Raw genomic sequence first — 15,958 nt, forward strand, 5'->3', positions numbered from 1 at the left:
TCAATATTGTGAGCAGTGGTAGAAGATCCCATAGACAGTTTATGGCCAGACTTTGGCCTTAGACACTGCCGTGCCTTCCTCTCTAGTTTCTTTGGTCAGCATTCTCCAGTATTTTAGTGGTTTATAACATCCCAAGTTGACAGCAACTTTCTTTCTCTCAGCTTTCTACCTCACCCTGACCCCCCCATATTTACCCGCAGATGGCTCCCCTCTCACTTCACCAAGGGGTTGCAGCAGGTAGGAATAAACGTCTCGGTCATGAGCCTATAAAGTCACTTATGAGTTAAGAGACTGACTTCTCCCTTGTTTCCTTGACTTTTTTTTATTTTACTCTGCAACTGTATGTCACCTCTTTAACTAGCACACTTCATTTAGAAAATGACCACACCTATGAGCAGCCACCCAACACCATCGCAGAGCTTTGTACCTGCTCCTCAATTCTGTTTTGCCTTTTCTCAGCCTCTCTCAACTTTTCTGATTTTTATTTATATCATTATAATGACATTTTAAAATCCTAAACTGAACCTTTTTTCCTCACTAAAGTGCAGAGGGAACAAAGATATTCCTGAGAAAATGAACATCAATTAACATTATTCCTTCTTTAAAGACCTTGCTCCTCAGTATCCTCATGCTGCCTGCTTTACTCTGACCACATTCTTTCTTTGCATCTCTGTAGGAAAGGTCAGGCATATATGGCCTATTCAAGTCTCATGTCCCCTCTCAGTCCTATTTACTTCTTTTCCCCAATAGCCCATATAACCTTTATTTGCCTTATGGATAAACTATATTTTTTCAAGGCACATCTATTTTATGATTGCTTTCTCTATCTTATGAGTTCATTGACTCATGGAAGACATTAGATACAAGGTATTTCATTTTCAATGGTTATCCCTGTCCGCAAGGTCATTTAGAATTTTATTGTTAATTACCTAGGCTTAAACTCTTGGAAAATAGTTCACATTATTTTTACATCTGATGCAACAAAGAATTTGCTGAATATTTTTGTATTTTCTTTGGACATCCTGATATTGACCTGTATATTATGTAGTAGGAAACATTCTTGGGTATATCTGTTATTTTTGTAATGATTTATTACTAGCTCTGTGTTTTTTAAATTAATACAGATTTTCAAAGTAGAAATTCAGTCACATGTTTGGACTTTCATCAGTAATTTGCAGCTCATATCTGTTAGGATATACAGATAAATAAAGTTAAAATGTCTGATATAAATTTAGTAAGAGAATATGAAGGTTTGTGATAGGGACTATTGATACTCACCTGGAAGCAGCCTATAAGGATCCACAGGCCAAAGATCAAATACAGTGACTTCATCTTTGGTAGCCCCTGAAAGGTAACATAATGGGTGGTTAGCATTATTTTTTAAAATAAAATGGTATTTTGGAACGTGTATTTACCACAAATTTAACACATGGTATATAAGTACTGCAGTGTATCTTAATATAATTTTTGATTCTTATCTTAGACTGAGTATTAGTGGTATAATATAGTCAGCTCATAATATTTGACTCTGAAGTGTAGGGCTAGTTTTCGTTTTTGAGTTTTGAACTGACGAAGGGAAAATTTACACCCTTGTCCTTGAAGAGTCTGAGTAATAATTAAAAAAACAAAGCTTTTGACTTAACATTAATCATTTTCATTAATCATTTTGAGATGTTTAGTTCTTATTTGTTCATTTCTTTTTACTTTAAAATTGAAGTTCTATAGCATCAAGCTTCTGTGGATTCATATTTGAGTTGCTTCCCCTTTAACTTGATCATAACAAATTTCTTATTACAAGTAATAGGTAAGGAAGACGTCTTCCTATTAAATACAGCAAAGGTGAAAGCGTGACTTAATACATAGACTCATTTTCACAGTACACTGGGCCATTTTTATGTATAACAAATATTCTCAATCCTGCTCTCTATTCTGCAACTGTGTTCCATCAGTAACTAGGACAGAACCAAACAATAATTTAGATTCATTTTCTTCACAGTTGTCTCAGGGGTTGTGGTAAATTTCTGTAGCGAGATGGCCTGACTTCTTACTTCACAGCACTGTACACAGTGGTTAGTAAACTCCTTTTTAACCCTGTTGATGTTTAAAATGTGGGAGCTGAAAAAAACAAACCTGGAAAAAATGTTAGGAACAGTTTCTCACTAGGCATTATGAGCAAATGTCCCATTTCAGGTTTCCTAAACAATATTTTATATGAAGTTCAAGAATGAGCAAAATTAGATGGAATAATTTTCTTTCAAAATACATCTGAGAGTAGCTCCTTTTTAAGAATGTGAAGGAACCATAGGGTACAGGAAGGAGAAAAGGGAATTGCAGACATTGGTGGACTCACTATCATAAGTGATCAACATGAATAGTGCTCTGTTGCTTGCATAAGATTTCAAAATGTGATATATTTTATGACTCATGGATTCATGTAGGTACTTATTCCCACAGTGATAAAACAAGAATATCTTATAAGCAGCCCACTAAAATGCTACCTCTGAAGTGAAAGGGCTTCATAGTCCTAGGTACCTACCTTGGAGAAACTTCTGAGCGGGGAAATGTGCTGGTGGAATACAGAGCACCACAAGTCTCAGCTCTTAGATATCTTGTAGGACAATTTCATTGGCAATAAAGAGACACAAGTTGGAAGATAAATCAACTTCAGCTGATGCTTCACAGACAGGAAGCATCCTTGCCAAGTTGGCAGTATGTTCCTGCAGTTTTATCATTTCTGAATATCCTCACTCACTCTTGTTTGAAGCTTCCTTGGGAAGCTGTACAGTGAGTCAAAATGTGATGTTGTTTCAGATAAATTCAGGGGGACAGTAGGGACATATTCTTCAAGGGAAAAAAGAGATGAATTGTTCATTGTGATTATTTTATATGACTACTAATTTGTTAATCTCATGATATTTGCTCTGTAATCTTAAAAATAATGTTACATATGAAGTACAAGCACTTAAAAAACTAAATTATCTAGTGAGTATAATAGAGCATTTTGTAAGATAAATGAGAAAGAGCATTAAAATCACTGCTGAATACCTGTTGCTCTATTGCTATATAACGCACACACACATTCTGTCTCTCTCTGTCTCTGTCTCGGTCTCTGTCTCTGTCTGTCTGTCTGTCTGTCTGTCTGTCTGTGTCTCTGTGTCTCTGTGTCTCTGTCTCTGTCTCTCTCTCTCTCTCTCTCTCTCTCTCTCTCTCTCTCTCCCCCACCCTCTCTCCTCCTCCTCTATCTCCTCTACCTCCTCTTCAGGATACCATGTTTATATCAACCATAGTTTCTAAAATAAATGACTCATCTTCTTCGATAATCTGGATCCCAGTTTTAAGTTTTAATCTTAAATAATGAAGTAGTAATATAATTTTGTATTTGCAGGATTTTACCCATTTGGTCTCATGTATTTTTCTCACATTTATACAAAGTTCACTTGGCAAAGCTACTTCTGTTTAGTGTTGGTAGTGAACCCAGAGCATTGTATTTCCACCAGGCTTAAGGTTTTGTTTGTTTGTGATCACTATTTCTTTTTTAAATTTGGGTCAGTGTGTCATTATGTTGCTTGGGCTGAACTGCTATAGTGTAGGTCATTGTTCCTCAATTTTCCTAATGCTGTGACCCTTTTCATATATTTCTTCATGTTTTGGTGACCACCAACCATGTTTTTTTGTACTTCATAACTGTTATGAATTATAATGTAAATATTTCATGTTTAAGATATCTCATATGTGTTTCCAAGTGATCATTCCCACAGGTTGAGAACCCCTGGTCTAGGCAGCCTTGGAACTATCAATATCTGCTGAGTAGCCATGGCTACAGCTTTTTGCCAAGAAATCAAGTTGAGAAAATGTTTTAAAATAATTCAAACACACACACACACACACACACACACACACACACACACACACACACACACAACACAACCAAGAGTTTGGTTTGAGATTTTGCTTAAATACTGCCAAAATAAATATGCAAAGGCTTGTCAGACAAAACCAAAAACAAACAAATCAAAAGCAAACAAATCCAAACAACACTAAATGATACAAAATAAAGTTTACAAAATAAGATTGAGTTAGTTTTGTGTCGTCATCATTTTTCATGGGTATTGACCCTGCCCTGAATTGAAGTATGGCTGATATACACATTGAGACACATTTGGAGAAAATACCAATCACGCATTAATTGCAAATAGCTTCCAGGTAGTGATGGAAGCCCATGTACACTCCCTGTCTCAGTGCAAGGAGTCCATTGGGCTTTAATCCGTGTAGGCATTGCATGTGTTGCCTTCATGTGTGTCAGCCCTGATGTGTATGGAAGACCCTGTTCTCTTGGAATCCCCAATCTCCTCTGGATCTTACAATATTTCTGCATGGGTATGAAGGGAGGCTTTGATGAAGACATCCTACTTAGGATGAGTGCTCCAAAGTCTTCCATTCTCAGCACATTGTCCTGTTGCGGGTCAGTGTATTAGTTCAAGTCTACTGTGAGAGGAAGCCTTTCTAAGGAGGACTGGTGAGGTGCTTATACATTGGTATATCAGTATGTCAGTATGGGTTTGTTTATTGCTATGTTCTTTTATGAGAATAAAACTATTAGATTTTCCCTAAGGGCCATGACCCATCTAATCCTATTTTTGACCAGTTTTTGCAGTGTCAATTACTGGTTCTATCTCATGCTGTGGGCCTTAAATCCAATCAAAATGTGGTTGGTTCCTCCCATAACCTTTGTGCCACAATAGTGTTGGCAGCACTATTTCTTACACAAAAATCTCTCTTATATGTCACCAAACAAAAAGAGAGGAGTACATGTTGACAAAGAGAGAGATCATCACTAATTCATGGCTTTCAATGATTGGCTCTAATACTCTCTAGAAAAATACTTTCATAGAGCTGTGTCTCTTGTCATGGGAAAGCCAAAGAACAGGAGAATCATGCTGTTGCATTGACACAAACTTATGTAGTAGGTGATAATATTTTTCTAATATATTTAGATTAACACACTTACACACAGCAATACAATAACTTTTGATATTCATTGTCATTTGCTCTGTCATCAGATACTTATATCTGTTGAAATGTAGAAGCAAAACTGTTATTTCCTATTGGAAAATTATACCAATAATTTTGCCTTATTTATTCATATTAACAAGATTCTACTTTAATGCTTTCTTAAATATTTATCATGCTTTAAAAGTTATAGAATGCTTCTGTAGAAAGTTCTGTAGAAAATGGAAATATCCCATTGCCCGGACTGTAAACATCTGGCCTTGTCAGATGTGTTTAGGGGTAAAGCTGGCAGATCAGAGAAAACTTACACATCTGACTTCTGCAAATTTTTGCAAAATACCTACACTGAAATGTTCAAAGGATGTTGAATTTTCCAAATATCCAAAGTTAGCAGGAAAATGAAATCAGGTAAAAATCTATAATATGAACAAAGGTCAGTTGTAGCAATTATTTATGAGGATCATCTTTCCTTCCTCCTAAAATTTACAATGAAAATTCCCCTTCACGTTCATACCTGAAGGTTCTTTTTTCATATGAATCAGGAAAGTGGTCTTTTAGTATAGCAGGACTTAAGCTCATGAATACAAACAAATATACTATTTGTTGCTAAACATGCTATGTAAATCAAACAATTTCACTTTTCTCAATGTTTCTTTGGCAGTATACATGGATTCATTTTAATTTTTATTTAATTGCTTTCAAAATTTCATGAATAGCACTAGAGGTACGGCACACCAAACCTTTCTCTTTCCCCTTTCTAATGTCTGTTCTCTGCAACACACGCATTAGGAACATCAGGATATGTGAGACACTATGAAAAGAATTAAGGGCAGGCACAGGCTTAAGGGATAGTTTCACTTTTTACTCTCACATATATGCACGATCCTATGAAAAAACAAATCCAACGCTAGAGTACCTCTCAATAAAGTGATCTACAGAACCAGGAGTCCAAAGCTTTATAAAAGTAATTCTTGAAATTATGGAATTACATTTAGAAATAGTGTTTGTCATATTCCTAAAGAGAATTTGTAGTCTGTACAAAATTAACATTTTACTCTCATGATTTTAAAAATGTAACTTTTTTAGGTTATGGTGGCTCTTAGAGCAAGTCTAAATTTTTACTTCTTCATGGTAACTAATATCATCATAATTCTTTATATAACTCGTCTTTCACATGTACAGAGTCTGTTTTCATGGTTTCTAAGGTTGTAAGTATTACTAGCATTGTGGATATTTTAAGTATTTAGACAAAGACTTTCTTCTTGTCAGTGTCCTCTGCATAACATCTCAGCTGTGCTCACAGTACTTATTCTGTGTCAGCATTTGAAAATGATCTGACATGAGATTTCTTCCCTAGGACTAGCTTTCATGAGTGCACAGAGTAGAATGTAGGATTCTAAGAGAGGAGAGCAACCAACACTCTTACTCAGCTATGATGCCCATGAACCACATCAATGGTCACTTTGGCATTGTGACTCTATGGTGCAGTAGTGCTACATGTACCTTGGTAACCAAGAGCTTAGTTGGACTTAAGGCCCATTCTACAAGAGGCAGTCATTTCTGGTACTGGATCTCTGTCACTACCCAAAGCTCCAGAAGTCAGGATTTTTGAGGACATCCTATAACCACCACGTTAACAAACCACAATAATCCCCAACTCCATGCTTAATATATATTTGTCTACACAGGTCAGTGAAGTTCTCATGACTCATTAAAATAATTCCTTTTTTTAACTGAGGGAGAACATTAAAGCAAACCAGTATAAGCACAATGCAGAAAACCAGATCCTGTGTGTTGCCCAATGACATCTGAGACCTATACAGCACAGATCTACACCTTACATCCACAGATCCTTGAAGAAGAGGGAGAGGAGAGACTGTAAGTGCCAGAGGAGCAGAATGCTTTCTCTGACATTGGGCTTCTTATAAACATCAGAGAAGCTATACTCATGAAGTCTTATCAACACGGCCATCTAAGCAGGACCTGGGAAAGGATGACATCAGTAGTCATGTTACCATGGAAGAGGGAAAGCTCATGAAGCCTCAATGTGAGACAAAGAAATGCAGTCATCGAAGGGGTGGTGAAAGTGGACACATTGTTTTGGTCATAGAAGAGCCTCCCAATTGGACAATCAATCTAAATAGGTCATCCCTGAGATCATACACATATAAGATACACTTCTCACACTGAGCACGTTGTGTTTATCTGCTTTGGAATAGCTGTTGTGAGAGTTAATAAGATATGAGGCTATGACTTTTACAGAGATCAAAGAATGGTATTTAGGAAGCTTTGGCAAGAGTGTAGGGAAATGTGAAAATGAGATGATCATAACTGTAAAAATAAAATTTATATTTAAGCATAGTCTAGTTAGAATTTCAAATGCCTTCTCGAGGATATGTATATGCAATAGTCAGTAAGCGAGGCTCTTGAAGAGACTTGATATCTATTGCATTAGGTATTGTTGGCAGGTCCTGGAATGAAGTGTGGATGGATATTAAAACAACAAATGCTTCATTTCTTTAAAATTTACACACATTATCATTGCTATATAAAAACAAATACTATGTTTATATGTTATTAATTATGCATAAACACACAATTATTTATATAACAAGTTAATAAAGAAAAAGTGTCCATGAATTTTCAAGACTAGAATTTGTTAAATTTAAAGGAACAGATCATATAAAGTTCAAGAAGAAGGATGATCAAAGTGCAGATGTTTCAGTCCTTCTTAACAGGGGGAACAAAATATTAATAGGAGGAGATATAGAGATAAAATTGGAATAGAGACTAAAGGAATGGCCATTCAGACGCTGTTCTACCTGGGGAATCCAGCCCATATGTATAGTGCCACCAAACCTAGACAATATTGATGAAACCAAGAAGTGCATGCTGATAGGAGCCTGATATAGCTGTCTGCTGAGAGGCTCAGCCAGTGCATGACAAATACAGAGGGTAATGCTAGCAGCAAATCATTGAACTGAGAAGAGGGACCCTATTAGAGGAGTTAGAGAAAGGATTGCAGGTGCTGAAGGGGCTTATAAACCATAAGAACAACAATACCAACCAACCAGAGCTCCCAGGGTCTCAACAACCATCCAAAGATACACACAGATAGACCCATGGCTCCTGCTGTATATGTAACAGGTTGGCCTTGTTGGGCACCAATGGGAGAAGCCATTGGTCCTGCCATGGCTGAACCACCCTACTCCCCTTAATGTTGGGGAAAGTCAGGGTGGGGAGTCAGGAAAGGGTGTGGTTGGGGAGGGGGAACACCCTCATAAAAGAAGGGGGATAGAGGATGGGATGGGCTTATGGATGGGAAACTGGGAAATGGAATAACATTTGAAATGTAATTGAAAAAATCAAATACAAAAAAGAAAGGATAAGAAGTGCACCTCACTTCTATTGATTGTGCAAAGGAATTTGAAGTCACACAAGCACACATGCACACATATATCTCAGACAGTGAGTATGCATCCCCAAAACTAATTAGGAAATACGTTAGCATTTTTTGAACAACAGTTTGCACTGTCTTCTTGTAGGTTGGTATACTGACCTTAGAGTGCTGTGAATCCTAATTGTCTGTAGTGCTGCCACCCAAAGTAAGAGTGATGAAATCTCTACCTGTTGCATTTTGTCTCATGTAGCATTGTTGGAGGTAACTAGTGTAGCGATTGGAGTATTGTTACTTTATTTGTTGGAATACTCTCTGTAGAAGTTGGAGAGGTATTATCTAAAGCATATGGGTTATTGCCTCCTGCTTCAGTTGGAGCAGTGTCATGTTTGGTAGTTGAGACAGTCTCAGCTGCCACACCATTTGTGGAAGTATCAGGCTTGAGGTTGCTAGGAGGTGTGATTGTGTTCGCATCTATACATTAATTGACAGAAGCAGCAGAAACGGTTGTGGTGGCAACCATAGTAGGAGCATCAGAATTGGCTTCCACATTGTCATAGGGTGGCTTGCAGTGCTGGTTCCTTGGGTGGTCAGTAGGAGAGGAGGATAAAGAGGAGGGCTGCAGGGTATCTTGGAGAAGAGCCCAAGAGTAAAGGGCAAGGGTTCATGTCTCCAAGAGAACAGGAAGCAGGTAGTGGCATCAACCGAGTAATTAAAGTGTTCGTAGTTCCCATACTCTTTCAGGTTCATTTGCTTCCCCACAGGTTTTAGAATTGTATGAGGTGTGGATTTAGATAGTGTAATTCTCTCTTCAGAAATGAGCATAGTCATCAGAGAGAACACAAACAGACCAAAATAAAAGTAAATTAAATTCCTATATATGCCCCATCTCATTCTGACCTCATTGTTTCTTTAGAAAGGCACGTTTATATGAAAGTTTGGTTCAAGTCCAACAGTCCCTTGGTAATTTTGGGGGCCTCTTCCTAGGGCTTTTGTGCATCCCATGAATTGTAGATATTCAAGGTTTCCATTTAAACCATGTACAATATCCTTTAACTTTTATATATTCTTACACACATTAAACAAGCTTTGGATTGGTGATAATTCCCACAATAATATGAATGCTGTGTAGTATAGCTGCTATAGATGATAACGGTGTCATGATAGAATAAACATTCGCTGTACACATGTAATATCCTTCCTTGAGTCTTTTTCATGCAAACTTGCTTGAGTCCCTGAATGTAGAATACTTGTTTTGTCCAATTTAATGTTACATCCTATTCGTTCATTTTCAGGAATTCCTGTATCGAAATACTAACATCTTCTGTGATTAGTAGTCATTTAATCTTTGACACTCAAGGGGATATATCTTATTGTCTTTTCCTCTCTTTTCATTATTGTTTAATTAGAGTTGTATTTCACCTGAATGATCACTGTGTCTTCTGGAACAAGGGTTCTGGAAATTTGCCTTTATACAAATAACACAGTAGGGAGTGCATCATCAGAATGATGACAGCAGTAGATGCTGTATAATGCTTCCCCACTCTTTATTGTCATTTTACATAATGCTCCTGTAAACGTTGTTTCTCAAGCCTTTAAAGATTTTTTCTCACAAAATTCTATAGAGGTTTGGTTTATGTTATTCTGACTGCCAACATGAAAATTTGATTTGCTACCCCTTCACATGTATCTGAATATGGGGCTGCAGAAGTAGTGAAAGAGTTTTTGGCAGCATGCATTGAATTTGCATTTTATCATATGAAGTGGTTGAGTAGGAAGGTTTCTTGGAAGTGGGTAACCTGGAAGAATTACTATGAAAGATAAAGGGAGTGATTGACCAAACTCTGTAGCCGAGGGACCAGGCTGAGGATGATGACGAAGATGATGAGAGGGTGTTGAAAGATCTAGAGGTCCTCTAGGATCATGTTGTCCTCATGGCACCTGTGACACTCACTAGACTGTGGGGGAAAGAAAATACACAATTTCAAATTAGCTATTTCACAGAGTGCTGTTAGCATATTCACTTTCTAAGCACAGTGTAATTTTAGATGTCTTCTAAATGTCCTATTCTCCCAAGACATGTTCTGACCTAGGTTTTCAGGTATGTTCTTTTAAAAAAGTTCTCTAACACTGGAAGCAGAAAAAGTTAAGAGAGTTCATGTTGCAGAATAAGGTCTATTGACTTATAGGAAAGGTTCTTTGTACTGGTGAGAAGCAGATGGAAGTTAGGGTATATTAGTCAAGAGTAGCTTCTGTCTCATGACCTGCAAACCTGCCGGGAATCTTCCAATGGCCTTTTCTACTGTCGTGGTCTTTACCCATATTTCCCCTGACATGATTCACTCAGTGATGTTGCATTCTAGAAAATGAAGGAGAATATATGATATTTTTATTCTGGGCATGGGTTACTGCGCTTACTACATTTTCAAGTTCTACATATATTTCTGAAATTTTCAGATTATATTACTTTTAAGATAGAAAATTAAACTTTAATGTACAATGTTGGGAGTCAAATAGGAGTAGAAAGAAATGATACTGAGCACAAATCACACAGTGTGGATGAGAGGATTTCAGATCTGGGTTGTGGGAAACTCGTATGAGGTCAAGGTGAATCCACCCAATCTGTATCCCACACAGAAGCTTTTTGTTTCATGTCTATTGAATTTTAATAAACAGAATTGGGGCCACTCAGTATTGATACAGGATCAAATTTAATGAAGTATGAAATGATGGCCTTTGGATGATAATAAAACTGCCTTCCAATTTCCTCTTCTGCCTCTTGATTTGTTTGAGAAAAGAACATATCTATCCAAGTGTAGACTCTGCTAGATCAAAGAGGAGTCTTACAGTCTTAATTTTTGGTCATTTATTTTGCAGGGACAGAAAACTGTTATATGTTTTTAAGTAAAAATTTCAAAGCCACTCACAGAAAATGTTTTCCCTTTTGTTTTGAGCATAGAGGTTCTCAATGAATTCTTAGATGACAAGGAATGGAAAGAAGATATTATAAACAAAATTGGAAGGTGGGGTTTAGTAGACATGGTCACTGAAATCAATCCCAAATGGAAGTCATGGCTATACATTTTGGGAAATGTACCTGTCACTCAAGAGCTTCGAATTCCTAGGTGATTTAATTGTAGTAAGTTTCAAAACCGGTTACAAAGTTCAGTTTTTGAGAATTAATTTAGCCCATCAGTGGGGAAGTTTAGATATGTTACAGTAGCAGATACTTCAAATATAGGCCAAAGAGGGCAGAATAATTGTTTCTGTAGTAAACACTGTGGTTGTATTACATAGCACCTCCGTTCATTAATAAACCTTTTTTTCCTTTGGACAGTGATATTTGTACATGTTTCCATATCCTGGAATCATAAGCCTATTTATGTGATATTGAGATTCATGTGAATCCTGCTCAGTGTTCATTTGCTTGAGTCATTTAGTATTGAGTACAGGTCTAGGCAGTGATTGCCTTGGTCTGCACTTGGTGAACACTCAATCTCCCACTTGCTGGGCTAACACCCAGTTTAGTGATTTTTCCTAAGCTTCAACATTAAAAATAATCACAGCTGGAAAGTGATGTAGGAAACAAATGCATTATGAAGTTGGAGTCTTCTGAGAGATGAAAGGTTAAGAATTGCTTCAGAGGCAGGGGCAGCTTTTTAATGAGGTGGGAAGACTCTAGAACACAAAGGGTCATGTCAAGTAGAGGGACAATATGTGTTCTTGTTCCTCTGCTGCTGATCCTAAATCAAGTTGATCTTGAGGTGATATCTTGGAGACAATACCCATTCATTCATTCATTCATTTAATGAGTTCTTTCCCTAATTTGTCATCTTATTCTTTCCCTTCAGCAATTCCAATGTTCTATTAAGCTTGTCACTTAATGGTTAATTTTGTTAGCTGTGGTAGAAGATCCCATAGACAGTTTATGGTCAGACATTTGTCCTTAGACACGGGCTTGCATTCCTCTCTAGTTTCTTTGGTCAGTACTCTCCAATTTCATAGAGGTTTGTGACATTCCAAGTGGACAACAATTTTCATTCCCTCAGCTTTTACCTCATTCCAAGCCCCCATATGTATCTGCAGTAGGCTCTTTTCTTAGTTCACAAAGAGGTGGCAGCAGGTAGGAATGAATTCCCTTTTCTAGGCCTTGACATCTGTAAAGTCACTTAGGAGTTAAGAGACTGACTTCTCCATTGTTTCTTAGGTGCTTGACTTTTTGTTTCTTTAATCTGTAGCTATATGTCATCTCATTTAACTATCACACTTCATTTAGAAAATGTCAACCCCTATGTCCAGGGTTCCAACACCATCCCAGAGCTTTGCTCCTGCTCCTCAACTCTGTTTTGTCTGCTTTGAGTGTCTTACATCTTGTCTGATTTTCATTTGTATCATTGTAATGACTTTTAGAAACCCTGAAGGCATCATTCTACTTTTTTTTCTTTTTTTCTCCATCTTTATTAAATTGGGTATTTCTTATTTACATTCATTTTTTCACCATCATTATTAACTTGAGTATTTCTTATTTAAATTTCTATTGTTATTCCCCTTTCTGTTATCTGAGTCAACATCCCCGAAACCCTTTTCCCTCCCCTTCTCTATGGGTGTTCCCCTCCCCATCTTCCCCCCAGCATTCTACTTTTGCTTCTTTCTTAATTAAAGTGTGCAGAGATTAAAGATATTCCTCCGACAATGAGCAGCAGTTTCCATCAGACCTATTTTAAAGCCCTTCTGGATCTGGATCTTCTTAGTGACTGCTTTTACTCTGATCTCATTCTTTCTTTTTCTTTGCGTCTCTGTAGTAAAGCTCAGGTGTATATGCCTTGTTCATGCCTTGGCCCCTCTCAGTCCTATTTGTCTCTCTTTTTTTTTTTACTCGTTTGCTATTCATTACTTTTACTATGTTTAGGTAGGAGCATTGAATTCTTCATCTTTCGCAGACTGTTTTCATGAAGGGGTGTTGATATTTTCAAATGCTTTCTCTGTATCTAATGAAATTATCATGTGGGTTTTTTTCCCCTCGAGTTTGTATATATTGTGGATTTTGTTGATGGATTTCCATATACGGAGCCATCCTTGCATTTCTATGATGAAGCCTACTTGATCATGGTGAATGATCATCATAATGCATTCTCGGATTTGGTTTGAGAGAATTTTATTGAGTATTTTTGTGTCAATATTCATGAAGGAATTTGTTCTGAAGTTCCCTTTCTTTGTTTGATCTTTGTGTGGTTTATGTGTAACAATAATGGTGGCTTCATAGAAGGAATTGGGCAGATTCTCAATGTATCCTTAGATGACATTGAATGGAAAGAAGATATGAACAATTTTTTTTTAGTGAACAGTCCTTTTTTGCTGAGCTATCTTACCTTGCACAGCACTGTCTTTTTCTTTTATTCAATTTTTAAATTTAAAATTTAAATGTTATCCTCTTTCCTAGATTGCCCTTCATAAACCTGCTATCTTCCTCTGTTTCTATGAGTTCGCTCCCCCACTCACACATTCCCTTGCACCTCCCTACCCTGATCTTCCCCTACACTGTAGAATCTAGCCTTGAGAGGACCAAGTGCCTCTCCTCCCATTCATATTGGCTAAGGTCATCTTCTCCTTCATAAATGTATGGAGTCATAGGTCCATCACTGTGTTCTCTTGGGGTGGTGGTTTAGTCCCTGGGAGCTTGTGGGGGTCTGGTTGGCTGATATTGTACCCCACCAGCTACTTCAGTCCTTTCTCTAATTCCTCCATTGGGTACCCCATACTTGGTTCAGTGTTTGGCTGTAAGAATTTACTTCTGTATTTGCCATGCGCTGGCAGAGCTACTTAGGTGACAGCTATATCAGGCTCCTGTTGGCATGCACTTCTTGGAATCCACAATATTGTCTGGGTTGGTGTCTGTATATAGGATGTATTCCCCCAGGTAGGGCAATCTCTGGATGGTCTTTCCTTCAGTCTCTGCTCCACACATTTTCTCCATATTTCTTCCTCTGAGTATTTTTGTTCCTTCTTCTAAGAAGTTCTGAAGCCTCCAAACTTTGGTTTTCCTTTTTCTTGAGCTTCAGGTGGTTTGTGAATTGTATCTTGGCTATTTTGAGCTTCTGGTCTAAAATTCAATTATCAGTGAATGCATGCCTTGCGTGTTCTTTTGTGATTGGGTTACCTCACTCAGCAGATATTTTCAAGTTCCATCCATTTGCCTAAAAATTTCAGGAAGGCATTTTTTAATAGCTGTGTAGTACTCCGTTTTGTAAATGTACTACATTTACTATATTCATTCCCCTGTTGAAGGACTAGGTTCTTTCCAGTTTCTATCCATTATAAATAAGTCTGTTATGAACATATTTGAGAATATGTCCTTGTTATATTGGAGCATGTCCAGCAGTAGTATAGCTGGGTTTTCAGGTAGTACTATATCCAATTTTCTGAGAAACTTCCAGACAGATATCCAGAGTGGTTGGACCAGCTTGCAATCCCACCAAGAATGGAGGAGTATTCCTCTTTCTTCACATCCTTGTAAGCACCTACAGTAACCTGAGATTTTGATCATAGCTATTGTCACTGGTGTGAAGTAGAATCTCAGAGTTGTTTTGATTATCATTTCCCTGATGACTATGGATGTTGTACATTTCTTTAGGTCCTTCTCAGACATTCAGTATTCTTCTGTTTATAATTCTGTGTTTAGCTCTGTACACCATTTTTAAAGTGGTTATTAGGTTCTCTGGAGTGTAACTTCTTGAATTCTTTGTATATATTGGATATTAACCCTCTATCACATGTAGAATTGGTAAAGATCTTTTCCCAAACAGTTGGTTGCCAATTTCTCCTTTGGACAGTGTCATAAAGTTCTTGTTTTACAGTTCTTTCACTTGCTTAGTTAGAGTCACCCCCAAGGTATCTTATATTATTTGTGACTATTGTGAAGGATGTTGTTTCCCTAATTTCTTTCTCAGTCTTCATTCTTTGAGTAAAGTAAGGCCACTGATTTGCTGAGTTAATTTAATATACAGCCACATTGCTGAAGTTATTTCTCAGCTGTAGGAGGTCTCTGGTGGAACTTTTGAGGTCATTCAAGTATATTATCATATCACTTGCAAATATGATATTTTGACTTTTTCCTTTCCAAATTGTATTTCTTTGACCTATTTCCCCACCCTGCACCCTGACTTCTCTCTCTTGGACTTTAAGTATTATACTGAATAGGTAGGGAAAGATTGGGCAGCCTTGTCTACTCCCTGATTTTAGTTGGATTGCTTCAAGTTTTCTTGAATATACTACTTTTGTAGTAGCATCCGGCAATTTTTTGATTCCCTCAGTTTCTGTTTTTATGTCTCTCTTTTCATTTGTGATGTCGTTCAATTGGATACTCTTTCTGTGCCCTTCAGTTTGTCTGGCTAAGGCTTTATCTATCCTGTTGATTTTCTCAAAGAACTAGCTCCTGGTTTTGTTGATTCTTTGTGCTGATTTTAATTTCTATTTAGTTGATTTCAGTCCTGATTATGATTATTTTCTGCTGTCTACTCTTCTTGGGTGTATTTGCTCCCTTTTGTTCTAGAG

Source organism: Rattus norvegicus, chromosome 14 (genome assembly GCF_036323735.1).
Source record: "Rattus norvegicus strain BN/NHsdMcwi chromosome 14, GRCr8, whole genome shotgun sequence".
Taxonomy (NCBI): Eukaryota; Metazoa; Chordata; class Mammalia; order Rodentia; family Muridae; genus Rattus; species Rattus norvegicus.